Source organism: Phaenicophaeus curvirostris, chromosome 4 (genome assembly GCF_032191515.1).
Source record: "Phaenicophaeus curvirostris isolate KB17595 chromosome 4, BPBGC_Pcur_1.0, whole genome shotgun sequence".
Lineage (NCBI taxonomy): Eukaryota > Metazoa > Chordata > Aves > Cuculiformes > Cuculidae > Phaenicophaeus > Phaenicophaeus curvirostris.
The window spans coordinates 11,779,162-11,793,812 of NC_091395.1; positions in this window are offsets into that span (position 1 = coordinate 11,779,162).

Below are 14,651 nucleotides of genomic sequence, written 5' to 3' on the forward strand. Positions count from 1 at the left end.
CTTCTATTCATGTATCCTTCCCTTCCTGTGGAATTGGTCTGTATTTTTGATGTCCTCAGTCCTCTCACATGTCTCTTGAACTATAATCCTCGTATGTCTATTGAAGAAGTTCGGAAGAAGCAAAATTACAGCAAATGTATTTAGAACAAAACATTTAAAAAATTCTAAGTAATATTGTTAATCCCTTCCTATGCATTCTGTACACTTCAGTTCAGTCCCACATAGGTATGAAAAGAGTTACTCATATTTATTTTTTTCTGGGAATATGTACAGCAATTTCAATCAGTTTTATCAGGATTTTTCCTAAATGTAGTTGAAATGTTTGTCCTTATACATATTATTTTGATTCATATTGAAATCAAGATAAAGTTCAATTTGCCACAAAAATTAAATAACCTCCATAAGAAACTCTCTTAATTAAGGCCTATAAGTATAATTTACCTTTGTTTTCCAAGTTGAAATATTTTGTCACCAGATGCAGTCAAAGTGACTGCAGGCAGATGTGAAACAAGCTTCGTCCTGAAAGTGAATGAAGTATAAGCCATGTAAAACAACAAATAAATTTGTCTTGGTTTTAATATTCTTTTTTAATAGACCAGGTCACCTTGGTAAAACAAGGTAATGACCCGTAAGTCTAAACAAACTCAATTGATTTTAGTGGATTTGCACTTACTGAACAAAGAAAATAATTTATAATCTGAAAGTTTTCCTTTAAACAGTCCTTCCCTAAATATCATGCTGGAGACTGATATTTTTCAGAAACTTCTAGCATTGTCAGACTAACTTTTGACAGTTATGCACACATGGTAGGGCAGAGAGATTTTGTTCTACAAAAAATTATAAACCTGCAGGCCTAAATGAAGTTGCTGAGGTCCGGTGCTGAGGCACTAGGTTATAAGTCTTTCTCAGATAACATTACTAAGATAACAAAAATGCATATGTTTATTTTCAAGTACTGTGCCTAGAGAACGAGCACAGCACGGCTGTCATCCGAACAGCCTGCTCGCCTGCTCTGGAGATGGTTTTATATTCCAAGGCATCCCCCCTTCTCTCCACCAGTCATAGTCACTTGCCCCTTTTGCTCTGAGAATAAATCAATTTCATCTGCCGCAGTTTGATTTCTTTCTTCTCTCTGTCTCAGTCCCTCAGTCTCGCTCTCTCAAAGAAAGAGTCTTTCCACTGCACCATATGGCAGCTGAGAGAAGGGCAGAGCTGTGATCTAGCTTGTAACAAAAGAGGCTGTGGTGTCAAAAAGCCTCATGAATGCATGAGACACATTCATGTATAGAGAAATGCCTCCAGCTCTGTCAGGGAGGACTAAAGAGAAGGCTGATAGGCCTGACATTGCTTTCGAGTTGAGAAAGGCAGCAGCTCTCTCTGCAGCTCATCCCCTTCTCCCTCCCCCTCTTTGGTTTCATGCCAAAATCCTATTAGATCTATTAATGATATAAGACACAAAGTCAGAGTGTGTGGCAGAACAAGAAATTAAATGTGGCCACCTTATTTACTCCCTATCACTGTTTTTGAGGTAGAATCATACTAATAAAAGAAAAAAAAAACAAAAACCATGAGCCACAGGCTTTAATAGTGTGCCTAAGAATAAATAAGCAAGTTCTATCCCCCAAAAAGGGGATTGTGCACACTACTGTACATTGCCTATGGCGGCAGATTTGCAGCACAAATGCAAACTGAACACTTGCAGGGTGACCCTGAAATACCGTTTAAAGGATGCTGTTGGGTTTATTTTGGTTTCTCAACTTTCTCAAGCTGTTGTTGATACAAACAAAGGATTTGAAGGTTGGAAAACTAACTAGACCTATTATCACGTTGAGCTGTTACAGAACTACATTTAAGTTTTGAATATAAGAGAAATGCAAACTGGCACTTACAAAATTTACATTCCTTCACTCTCCTCTACATTCAGTTTTGCTTCCACTTTTTCTTAGTAAAGTTTGGCATGTTTCCATCTGCAGAAATCTCTACAAAACATTCGCAAGTTCTATACACAAAGTTAACAGAATGATAGAATATACACATCTGAAATACATTTATTACAAACTTTTGCCACTGCTAGAAAAGAGGAAAAAACACCATTCTTGTGCAGCAGAATGCAACACCGCGTATTTTATAAATAACTTTGTTACTGAACTTAAATGAGGAAACCAGTGCTGCTTTTCCATAAAACAAAGCACTATAACTGCATGACTATTGCTGTCTCTTCCCCAGAAAGACCTCAGAAATCACAAAACCCCATGTCCCTGGGGTTATTTAAAGGAACCTGGGCAAGATTCCAAACACTGGTATATGCAACCTTTACAAGTATTCAATAACAGTCGCCTATGAAATAAATCCATAAATGTGTAGAGTACCACAGCAGTTGCGTGGAAGTTTTAAGATGAACTTCTATCAAACTGTTGAATCATGCCCCTAAAATCACCTTAGAAGATTTTACTAAATGCGTGGCATACATAATTGTATAATATTTTCTGATTCTTGCTTCCTGGCTTGCACTTAACATAAAAGTACTGAACAGCATTATACATGTATGTATATGTTAAAGATAATGTTTACAGCTTCAGCATGAGTCACAGACAACTGAAAATGAATTAGCTTCAAAAATAAACTACAATTAATTGAGAAATGTAAAAGTATCAGTGGAAATTACTTTCATGTGCCTTTTTAAAATCAATTCTGCCATACATTGGATAAAAACCTGTTGTGAGTGCTGCTCAGGAATGCCCCTGAAATGGCTCTGGGGAGGTAAATTATCATTCGTAATATTTGATAGACTTAATAAAATATCAGTGCGGTTGGGGCTTCTTAAACTGTACCAGGCAGAATTTAAGCTCTCATCTGAAAGTGGGACTTGAGCTGGGTCCCTGCTGGGAGGGAGGAAAGCCAGGGAGACAAGGAACAATGTGGTCATTCAGGCTCCCCCATTCAGCCTTGCCACATCTGTTTACATGGCCTGTGCCCACCTCTGAAAAGGGTGGTCCTCCCACCTCCATTTTATTTCACCCAGTCCTGAATGGTGAGCCGTCTGAAAGCTTTTCTGCTGGAAATCTGCAGTTTCAAATTTATTTTATGAAACCAGAGCTGAAAGACAGACTAACATTTACACATTTCTATGGAGTGGTTTGGATTTTATTGTAACCTGAGAACTATTGTAAAGTTGTCCAAAACTACTCGTTTTGAAAATAAGTCTGGCACATAGGATATTGATACGGAAATTGTGGGGCTGAATTTTGCACTTAGTCTTTCTGTTACTTTTTTTTTTCTTTGAGGAGTTTTTCCTGTAAAAATTATTTTATGGCTTAAATATTTTTAATCAACACTGACAGCACTTTGAGAAGGACTAGAAACTATATTTCACCAAAAAGGATTTTTGCCTTACATACAACCGTGTTTAGAGTCTATAGTTTTACATTCTCCACTTCGCTAAACTGTTAATGTTGACATTTATGGTAGTCAGTATTTCTACCTGTTTAGATACTAGTTCTGCAACTTTCAGACTGAGCATCTCTTTGTGCAGCAGCTACTTCACAAAAACTGACATATTCAAGGATTTTTAAAAGGGCTGACAACCAAAAGAGCAACCGCGCTTTTCATTTTAATTGAAACTTCAACTGATAGTAAAATGATACATGTCCTTCAGAGAGTCAGAGGAAGCCAATGATGCCCAGGGAAAGGAGGAGATGCTTAAAGCCCCCCAAGCCTATGGTTGACAACTCTCAGCATATTGGTGCATAATCCAGTATTGTGTAGCAACACATAAACAAAAAGTAACTTTGCAAATCCAATGTCAGCATCATTTGTCCTCATTGATTAGCTGCATTCAATGAACTTGTAGAAGTTTTGCCTGAATAAGAAATGCAGGCTCATACGTCTGCCAAAGCCATCAGAGTAATTGTACCGTAAAACTGCTAAGTCTGCAAGTGTGCTGAAATTCGTGGTGTAGCTGATGCTATGGTATCACAATACACTGTATGTATAATACAGAAAAAATGCTGCAAGTTTGAAAGGAAAATGCAAAGAGGAGTTGTAAAGGAAAAAAATCAGATAGTCTGCTCCTTATGAAGTATTAAATGACAGAAAATAAGACAGAGCTAGAATGTGAAAAATCTGAAAGAGAGGCTCAGGAGGAGATTACTGAGATATGAACTCTTATTGTTAGGTGAATTACTGTGAGCTTGTCTAGCACTTGGTTATTTGCTGTGCAGACTTTGTTTAACACACAGTTCAGTCCATAGCTACCTGCTTCCACGTGCAAAACTGTATTCAAGATTATTTTGCACTGCGTTATTTATTTTCCTGATGTTATTTCTGTAGGTTCATCAGTTAACGTGATTATGCTAAGACCTTATAAGTAAGAGGATCTGAGCGAAAATTTGCCTATTCAGAATTGAACTTATTCAGTGGTGGCTGTCACATTCTTTTGAATTTCTCTTCCATGAAGATATTTAATCTAATGATTTCTTTATGCACAAAGCAATAATTTATTGAAAGGTCCTGGCAGAATCACAGACTGTTGTTTAAATCGAGCATTCTCTTCGCTTCTGTCTTTGGGCAAAGGACAGAAATCCCCTTCCTTTTTCTTCACATTCCTATATAGTCCAAGAAAAGAGGAGCTTCTTTAGACACACTGTGTGTTAAGTAAGGAGAGATTGTCTGAGGGCCCTCCGGTTGTAGAGATTTGCCAGACTCTGCCCATTTCAAACTAATGTTTGTCTACTCTGTACCTGCAAAATCACCTCAATCATTGGACGTAAGGAAAGAGGGCAATGAATGGCACCAAGCCATAATCTGAATCATATTAATTTGTGATTCAATGCAGTCAAGATGAAACTTCATCCTCTACATGTACTGCTGTACCCAAACATCACAGCACAGATACTGAATAAGTAATACTATCTGAAATCCATAATTTGAGAGAATAACAGCAGATATGAGGTCAGATAAAATAATATACAGAGTGAAATTACAGGCAGTTTTAATCTAATCTGAATATAGGAGTTCTCTAGGAGTGTTATAGGCTTACCACAATGAGATCCTTGAGGGTAACCTCCCCTCTGCTCAAGTCCAAAAAAGGTTTGCCAGTGACATCAGTGGGGCCAATATGTTACCTTGAAAAGTCAAGATTTACAAAAGAAACTTTGTTATAACATTAAGAGCTTGCCAGAACATATAAAAGAAGAAATATTTTAGCATTTGAGGTACAAATCACGCGCTGTACTGCAGATGCCTGCAAAAATAGATGTCAGAAGGCAAGGAATTGAGCAACATTAGAAAAGTAGGGTTTTATCAAAGCTGTAGCATAAAATCAGGTAATTAAACTCTACTAGCTTTTTTTCCTTCTTCTATGTTCATCTTGCATAAAGGCTAAAATGTTACTTCTGTTGAAGGAAAAAAGAGTGTAATTTAGGTCTATACCTAAAAATTAGCAGACCATAACAAGCCGAAAATTCAAGCAAGACATATGCTTTTTGAATTAAAAAGCATCATAGAAAAATAAATGCTACAGTATTCTTATGATTATACACAGGCTTTAGTGGCTTTTTACCTTACCTTTCCCCTCACACCCCTTTAATACATTTTTTTACTATAATCAGTACCGTTAATTTATATGTAGAAAACAATCAATGATTTTGGTTATTAATTTTCATGTTGTCAAAACACAGCCTATAGCCCTCATAAGAAAGATTGAAGTGTTTTATTTATCTACTAAGCAAGCACTACAACTATAGGGGTAAAGATAACCCCACATTTCCACATATTTTGACTTAAAAAGTTGTCTTAAGTAGTGTGTAGTCTACTAAGATTTTCTAAAGAATTTTCACTTGCTAACAGTCACAATCACACTTTTATGGTATGTGCATGTGTTCCCCTAAGAAAATAACATGTCCAGGAGCAAACTTCAGCAAAGCATCTCTGACAGAATACTCCACATACAGAAATTTAAGAATCGGTTCACCTCTGCATGTTCACAGATTTATGGTTTATATAGAACTCTTTCCTCCTAACTGATGTAAACAAGTATAAGATTTGTAATACTTTAAAACTACAATGCTTTCATTTCAGAATGATGCTTCTTTTAAAAGTCTACAAACCGAACAAAAACATAACGATATCTTCTGAAAGGGGCTGAAAATAAACCAAAACTTTTCAAAGGGAAGATTTCAGTTTAAGCCAAGTAAATGTTTTTCCTTTCATCGATGAAGAAATATTCAAACAGCTCCTGCATATTAGTCTTCTTTTAGAGATAACACTACTTGATAGCGAAGACTTTACCATGCTGCCTGTTGTAGACAAAAATCCCTTAAACTGTGTCTGTCTGTATGTTTGTATTACTTACTTGAACATTTGAACCTGTTGCTTGAAGGGGAGGGGACAGAGGAGGAAGGTGAAAAGACTATATAGCATTGCTAATCCCTTGAGCCATCTGGTGACTTGGGGCCATGCTTCAGATTATGCTTATATTGAAAACCTATTCCTTTCATTCAGTTCCCCTCCCTGTGCCAATTTGTCATTGGCGGTTTTGCTGTGTTAGGATTTCTTGCAATTAATCATGGTGAGAATCAATTGTCATGCCACAGTAAATATTCGCACTGGAAAGAGATTATGTTTACTCATTTCTTGCCCTCCCTCCACAACTTGTGGTGATTTGTAAAAGTTGTTCGCCAAACTGAGCTGAAAACAAGGATAAGTTTGTCTTTAGCAAAGACATAAATAACTGATTCCATTAGCATTTTTGTGTAGTCTGTAAGAGTTTTGCCAAATGCCAGATACACTGGAATGTCCGTGTTATGCAGGGTTTGAAGAACATGTACCTACACATCACCTTATAATTCAGCTATCAGAGGCATCGTTTGCTTGTTTAATTATCTAGGAACTGATATGTATCTACACTTGTATGCCACAAGCTTTTCAAACCTGCTAAATTTGCATCTATACCAATATAGCAATATTGCACATTAAGTCTGTTGAAAAGCTTGATGATTTTCTAGAGCTTACATGAATTTTTGATCTTTGACATATGCAGTTCTTTATGAAGCAGAATCAATCATGCCTCTGCCATGAAGCAGCAGTGAGTCTTCACAGCTATTTGAATTCATTAGCTTTCCTACATACTTAACAAAATTACTCTTCAGGATTTTCCAGTTAACTTTGAATAGTGTGCAATCTTTTCCACTATTTCTTATTCTACATAGAAGATTATTTTTTATATTGCATTCCCTGAGGTAGCTGCAAAGCAATTCTGTCATAAATGTGCTGGTTCTGTGCACTCTAAGTGAAATCATGTTCTGCTGCTTGCTCTTTCCCTGTGTTAATTAATTCTTTGAAGTCCTCTTCTGGCTAGATTGCAGATCTGATTTGTGCACTCTTCTCAGATAACCTTCTTTTAAAAAAATCTGTCCTTTTCACTGTTAGATCTATTTCTGAACAGCAAAATAAGAAAATAAAACACAGCAAAGGCAGGAAAAAGCAGGTCAAAACATTTGAGAAAATAGCAGATTCTGAAAGACCTCTGGAAGTTAAAAGTCTGAGTGATTTTTAAAAAACGAGCCAAGGAAATCAATACATGTTTGGGAATAATACTTGGGTTTTTAAGCATTTGTTGGGGTTAACACTGAGAGGGAGCTAAGCCCCACACAGACATTTATTCACTACCTTATGGTGGGACAGGTGAAAGGAATGGAAAGGGCAAAAGGGAAGAAACTCCTGGGTCAAGGTAGAGGCAGTTCAGCAGGGAAAGACAAAGCTACACATGCAAGCAAAGTAAAATAGGGAATTCATTCAGCACTTTCCATCAGTAGGCAGGTGTTTAGCCATTTTTATTACACATAATGATTACTTGTTTAGACAGACTCGATAACTCCCATAACTACCCTTCCCTCCCACCTTCCCCGAGCTTTTTGCTGATCACAATGTCATACAGTATGGAATATCCGTTTGGTCATTTGGGGTCAGTTGCCCTGGCTGTGTCCTCTTCCAGCTTCTTGTGCACCCCCAGCCTACTTGCTGGCAGGGTGGGAAAGAAGCAGAAAAGGCCTTGATGCTCTGCAAGCACTGTTCAGCAACAGCTAAAACATTGTTTTATCAAAACAGTTTGTTTTTTCCAAACCCAACATGTAGCACCATAAGACCTGAAAATCAGCTCTATCCCAGCTCACACCAGCAGGCTGTTGTTTCTGTTTCTGGTCATTGAACCTCATTCACATACAGCCTGGTTAGAAAGGTGGAGCTGCACAGCTCTGACTACCCATCACATGTGTAATACAGACTCTGGTCTGAAGTCCTGACTTAGACATTCAGGCCCGAGACAATCAATGCATCAAATTTCATCTTATGAGACACAAGGGTTCACCATTCTGGCATGAAAGGGAAAACAAAGGATAAGTGATATCATTAAAAACTAAAAATGACAAGTTAAAATACACAAACCATTATTGACTGAGAACGTCTCACTGGCTGGCCAACTGCAATGGCCAGTGCATTGCAAAATATTAGTTGGAAGTAACAACCTGAAATAAACGCATCTTGTGCTTGTTGCTATTTGTTAATATGAAAGCCTGCAAAATGGAAATTGTTATTATTATTATTAAGCAGCTTGCATAGCAACACCTCCAAGAGGTACTAATGAAGGTAGCAATTTGTTGTGGCAAGGGCTGTAGGAGTATGCAGTGAGACACAAAGGAGATCAACAAAGCTTTTGGGGTCTGAGCTAATTGGACTCAATAATCCTGAATTATAAATTAGGATTCAATATTATTATGTCTGGCCTGCATCAAACCAAGGCCCATTCAACCAGACTCCTCTTGTACATCCAGCTGTAGTATTTAAGACTTGTTTCAGTTTCTACTCTAATCACTATAAAATCAAATTCCTGCTGAAATAAGGTGAAACAACAAGTCCAACCTGAAGAACAGGATGGCTGCTGGAACAAGTAATGAATTAATTGCATTTCTAATAATGTAGGTGAGATATTTGCTTTGTCAAAAATTACCTTTATATCATGAAACAAAATCCTGAAATTATCTCTATTGTCAACTGTAAAAATACTGCAATGAACTTGTGAAAAAAGGTGGATGAGGATAAGAAATATATTTCCACCACCAATATTTCCAGAATCCAAGACCAAAACTATATCGAACAATTATAAGGTTAAGATTATTTGGTAACAAGAAGTACAAGAAATAAAACACATTCACTTTCTAAGGCATAAATGATCAACAGATCAAAATAGTCCTTCTCTTGTGGGCTGGTTATTCGGCTGCTCTGTCCTCTGAAGCATCTGGTACTGGCCATTACCAGAGATCAAACAGAGGACCAGATGGTCTGTTGGTTTCAGTCATTACAATGGTATGACCGCTGAAATGTAAAAGCTCTTCATGGAACCAGAAGGAGAGTATTTATCTCTGAATGCTTGATCTCGAAAGAAAGAAAGAAAGAGGGAAGAAAGAAAGGGAGAATGAAAGAAAGAATGAAAGAAGGAACAGAAAGACTCATTGTAACTCTGTGAATCCAAGAGAACAGCAACTCAATTTACGTCAGTGACATTTCAGTCAAGTTACTTGGGAACTTTTCTCACTGAAGAGGCTCTGGCTTTGGAAAGCCACTGTTTCTTCAGGCTTATATTATCACAAAATACTGCACTGAGTATGATTTGAGAAAATAAATCTAAAGGAGGAGCTGGGTGGTGCAGCCTGGCAGGTCAGTACCATAACAACCCCTCAGGACTGTGCTAGACTCCAGTGCCCTAAGTCACGGTGTCTGTGATTTAAAAGCACTGTGTGCGTTCCTGTGGGAGGACTAAAGGACTAGTAGAGATTAAATGACTGAAGAAGTCATACCCATGAGGGGAAAAAAAACTGGAATCTTAAAGAAGAGACGTATGGGGAGCCTCAAAAAGTGCTGAATATGTGGTACTGCTTCCTCTTTTTTGGTTTCCAGAGTCTTTCTGATGTTCTAGGTATGTGGGATCACCATTTTATTATAATTCTTCCTACTAAAAGTATAATCACAATAAAAAATATGGACTTGATAGAAACAGATAGCTGAAATGAAGTAAAGTAGTTTGAGATTTGGGCTTGCTTTATAATAACAAACTTCCAAAACAGCTTTTCTTCCTCTCTTTTTCTAATGTCTCCGTAAAAGTGGTTCTTGAGCCTGGTCCTGAAAGCACCACCCATCTTAGCAGCAGTGGGCAATGACCACTCTGGTTTCTGCATGTAGGCGTTTGAGCATATTTATTTTCTGAGGCTTCTGTTTTTCATCCCTTTTTAACATCAAGTATTATTTTTGGTTTGGTTACTCTTTCCTAAATTCAATACTGCACGTTTTAAATGTTGGTAAACGGAGATGAATTGGGGTCCATTTCACAGAATCACAAGGTTCAAAAAGACCTCCAGGATCATCGAGTCCAACCATTCCTATCAATCACTAAACCGTGCCCCTGAGCACCTCATCCACCCATCTTTTAAATAACTCCAGGGATAGTGACCCAATCACCTCCCTGGGCAGCCTGTTCCAGTGCCCAAAGACCCTTTCTGTGAAAACTGTTTTTCTGATGTCCAGCCTGAACCTCCCCTGGTGGAGCTTGAGTCCATTCAAATGATTATGTAGCTGGAGAGTACTGACCTGTCAGCCTCACCTCTTTGCCTGGGAAGATCATGGAACAGATCCTCCTAGAAGTTATGCTGAAGCACGTGGAGGACATGGAGGTGATTAATGGCAGCCAGCACGGCTTAAGCAAGGGCAAATCCTGTATGACCAACTCAGCGGCTTTCTATGATGGGGTAACTACAGCAGTGGACATGGGAAAACCAATGGATGTGATCTATCTAACTTCTGTAAAGTCTTTGACACAGTCCCTCACAACATCCTTCTCTCTAAATTGGAGAGATATGGATTTGATGGGTGGATGGTACAGTGGATAAGAAACTCGTTGGATGGTCGTATTCAGAGAGTAGTGGTCAATGCATTGAAGTCTAGATGGAGATCTGTGAAAAGTAGTGCCCCTCAGGGGTCTGTACTGGGACCAGTGCTGTTTAATATCTTCGTCAATGATATTGACAGAGAGATTGAGTGCACTCTCAGCAAGTTTGCAGATGACACGAAGCTGAGTGGTACAGTTGCCACACTGGAAGTATGGGATGTCATCCAGAGGGACCTGGACAGGCTGGAGAAGTGGGTCTGTGAGAACCTCATGAGGTTAAACAAGGCCAAGTGCAAGGTCCTACACCTGAGTCAGGCAATCCCCGATACCAGTACACAATGGGGGATGACGTGATGGAGAGCTGCCCTGCAGAGAAGGACCTGGGGAGCTGGTCAAAAAGAAATGTGACATGAGCCAGCAATGTGTGCTCACAGCCCAGAAGGCCAACTGTATCCTGGGCTGCATCAAAAGAAGCGCGGCCAGCAGGGCGAAGGAGGGGATTCTGCCCCTCTATTCCTCTCTTGTAAGACCTTGTCTGGAGTATTGTGTCCAGTTCTGGAATCCTCAACATAAGAAGGAGCTGTTGGAATGGGTCCAGAGGAGGGCTATAAAGATGATCGGAGGGCTGGAGCACCTTCTGTACAAGGACAGGCTGAGAGAGTTGGGCTTGTTCAGCCTGGAGAAGAGAAGGCTCTGAGGAGATCTTATAGTGACCTTGCAGTACCTGAAAGGGGACTACAGGAAAGCTGGAGAGAGACTATTCATAAAGGCTTGTGGTGACAGGACAAGGGATAATGAATATAAACTGGAGAGGGACAGATTTAGGCTTGATATAAGGAGGAATTTCTTCACCATGAGAGTGGTGAGGCGCTGGTACAGGTTGCCAAGGGAGGTTGTGGCTGTCTCATCCCTGGATGTGTTCAAGGCCAGGCTGGATGGGGCCTTGGGCAGCCTGATCTAGTGGGTTGTCTCTGCCCATAACAGGGGAGTGGAACTAGATGATCTTTAAGGTCTCTTCTAACCCTAACTAGTCTATGATTCTATCTGGAAAGATACTTAGGGGAGAAAAACAAACATTGGCTTTTCTTCCTCGGATTCAGAAATAGGGTGTGTGTTTTCCTTATCATCATGGTGATTTATAAAGGAAGCTGCTGTCCCATGATATAAACCTCCGGTATGCCAATTCTGCATAACTGGCTTGCCTTTTAACACATTCTCCAGAGACAATATTTCCACTCTTGTCTTCCCTTATTCCCTCCTCACTACTTTTCTTATTATTCCTAAACCCTGAAACAAAAACAAAACCTGAAAATTACTGTGTTGACTTACCGCATGACTTGCATTGGCAGCTCCATTGACGACATCTTGTCCCTCCTGCCTTTTAGAAAGGGCTGCATGCTAAAAATAAGTATCAAAACCCACTGATTCTTAATTAAGAAAAGCATATATAAAAAAAAGATAGTCTCATACACTATTGTGTATTACATTAATGCTGATATTCCTACACTCAAAATAATCAATACTATGTAGAACATACAAAGCCTTAAGCAGCTGTTTTCTTCCCTTTTTAAAAAAAAAAAATCCCTGTTCAAGTGAAGCTTTTTGAATAACAAGGCTGTTATTTAAAAGGGAAGCAATGAGGACAGAGCTATGAGGCTTGCCAGCCCTCTTGGAAGGTTGTAGTGATCATGTGGCAGGGCTGGGGCCAGCTGTACCACGACACATCCCATTTTCTTCAGGCATCAGGGGTGTAAATATTCATACGAGGACACTGGAGGTTCACACTCAAATCCCATTATTCCATAATATGACTTTAGGTGCCTAGTTATCCATGTGACCCAAGAAAAGCTGCAATAGAAAACACAGCAAAGTGGATTTATTCTGTGAATTTTCCTGTGCCTTCCCCTTCCCTTGCTTGTTCATTTACCAGATGGATCACATTTCCAGTGTGTGATTTTCAGGTATAACCAGGACCAACTTGTGGAGTTCAACACAAAGAAAAATGATAGAGGTAGTGAAATATAAAATAATAGATCTTTAAAATAGCTAGTACCCTGGATGGTAATGTTATCAAACTACTTAGTACCAAATTCTTGCTCATTCATCATGTTTATTTTTCCAAAGAGATGGAAAGAGGAGAGCCTGAGTTCAAGAAAAGGTCACATTGGAAAAAATGTTTAGAAAAATCCCTCTTAAATTTTATATTCATTACCAGGGACTCTCCAGTATGCTAAGGGTAGTGTGATAACTTACATATTGGCTATTTTGGAAACCTATAGCCAAACATGGCTTTTCCAGCACATGAAAAATACATCCCAAGAACTGTAGCTGAGCATGACAAGGAATTCAGATACATTGCTGAATTCTTTAGATGGAAAATCCAATAGCACAAAGAAAGAAAATGAAAAAGTTGTAACACCTGCTTTTTCAAGGTAGCATTGAAAAAGAGACATGATTCTGCTTTCCTCCATCACAGTTTTTCATTTGGAGCCGAGTCCCAATCTACTAGCAGGTAGCAAGTGGTCTGAATGGCAATCTATTTGGTCTGTTTCAGCGATTCTGGCTTTTACATTATATAAATAATGAGAGAAATGCATGAATTTCTGCATTGCACATTCCATAGCAGCTCCCAAAGTTCCTTCCTCCATAACTTAGAAAGCATAACAGAAAACATACAAGGACACTCAGTGCCTCCTCAGTTACTCAGAAACAGTATTTTAAGAAAGAAAATAAGCTGTGAAGGTGACTCCTTCACCTCTTCAAATTAAGGAAGTTTACTTTCCCACCCATAATAACAAAAGGGAGGATCCATTGCAAAGTTACTCTTTTGATCTATAGCAATGCCACAGTGTTAAAATATCATCTGAGAAATAACATTCTCAACACGGGAGTTCAAAGACCAAAAGGTGTTTATATTCTTAACAAGGTTTGTTTGTTTTCACTGAGAAAATTAGTTCCTTTGTATGAATTATAAAATTCAGCACATTCTTGAAAGTATTGTTTTCCGGTGAAGTCATAATTACTTAGAGATGATCAAAAAACACTGGTTATTCACTTATATTCTTCGTGTACTCCTAACAAAACCTGTGCTTTGTGAAGCTTTAACTGGATAGAGTTCTTCTGCTTGCATAGGAAAAACAGTCACTCAAGATGTCTCACAAAGCAACCACAGAAAATACTTGCATTGCCAAATTTATCTACCAGTGGTCACTGGATTAAATAACAAAAAAAAAAAAAAAGAAAAAAGAAAGAAAAAAGAAAAATCCACACCCTTAACCAATCCTTTGCTGCCCCTTAAGGAGACAATTTTTTTCAGAGTCCTTCCGAGAAATGAACTTTTTGATTTACCAGAAGCCCCAAACTGTAACCCAAAATGACCACAAGGCTGCAAATGCTGGAACCTTCCTCTGTGTACATTGAGGCAGTTTGGTTATATTTTGCTGGCCTCTCAACTCCAGATCATGTGAAAAGGATACATTATTTTAAATGGCATATCAGATGCATACTTGTTATTATTTGTAATCAGATCTGAATACACAAAGTCTCATGTGCAGAAACTGTTGTTCAGGTGCCCAGTTTTCTACGTAACCTAACTGTAAAAAGAGAGCAGTTGTGTAAAGGAATCCTGGAACCTTTCACTTGCATTCCTTTCCATTTTCTGTGTGCTTCTGGAAAATGTCATGTTACTGGGACCGTGACTTTGAAAGGCCGTCAG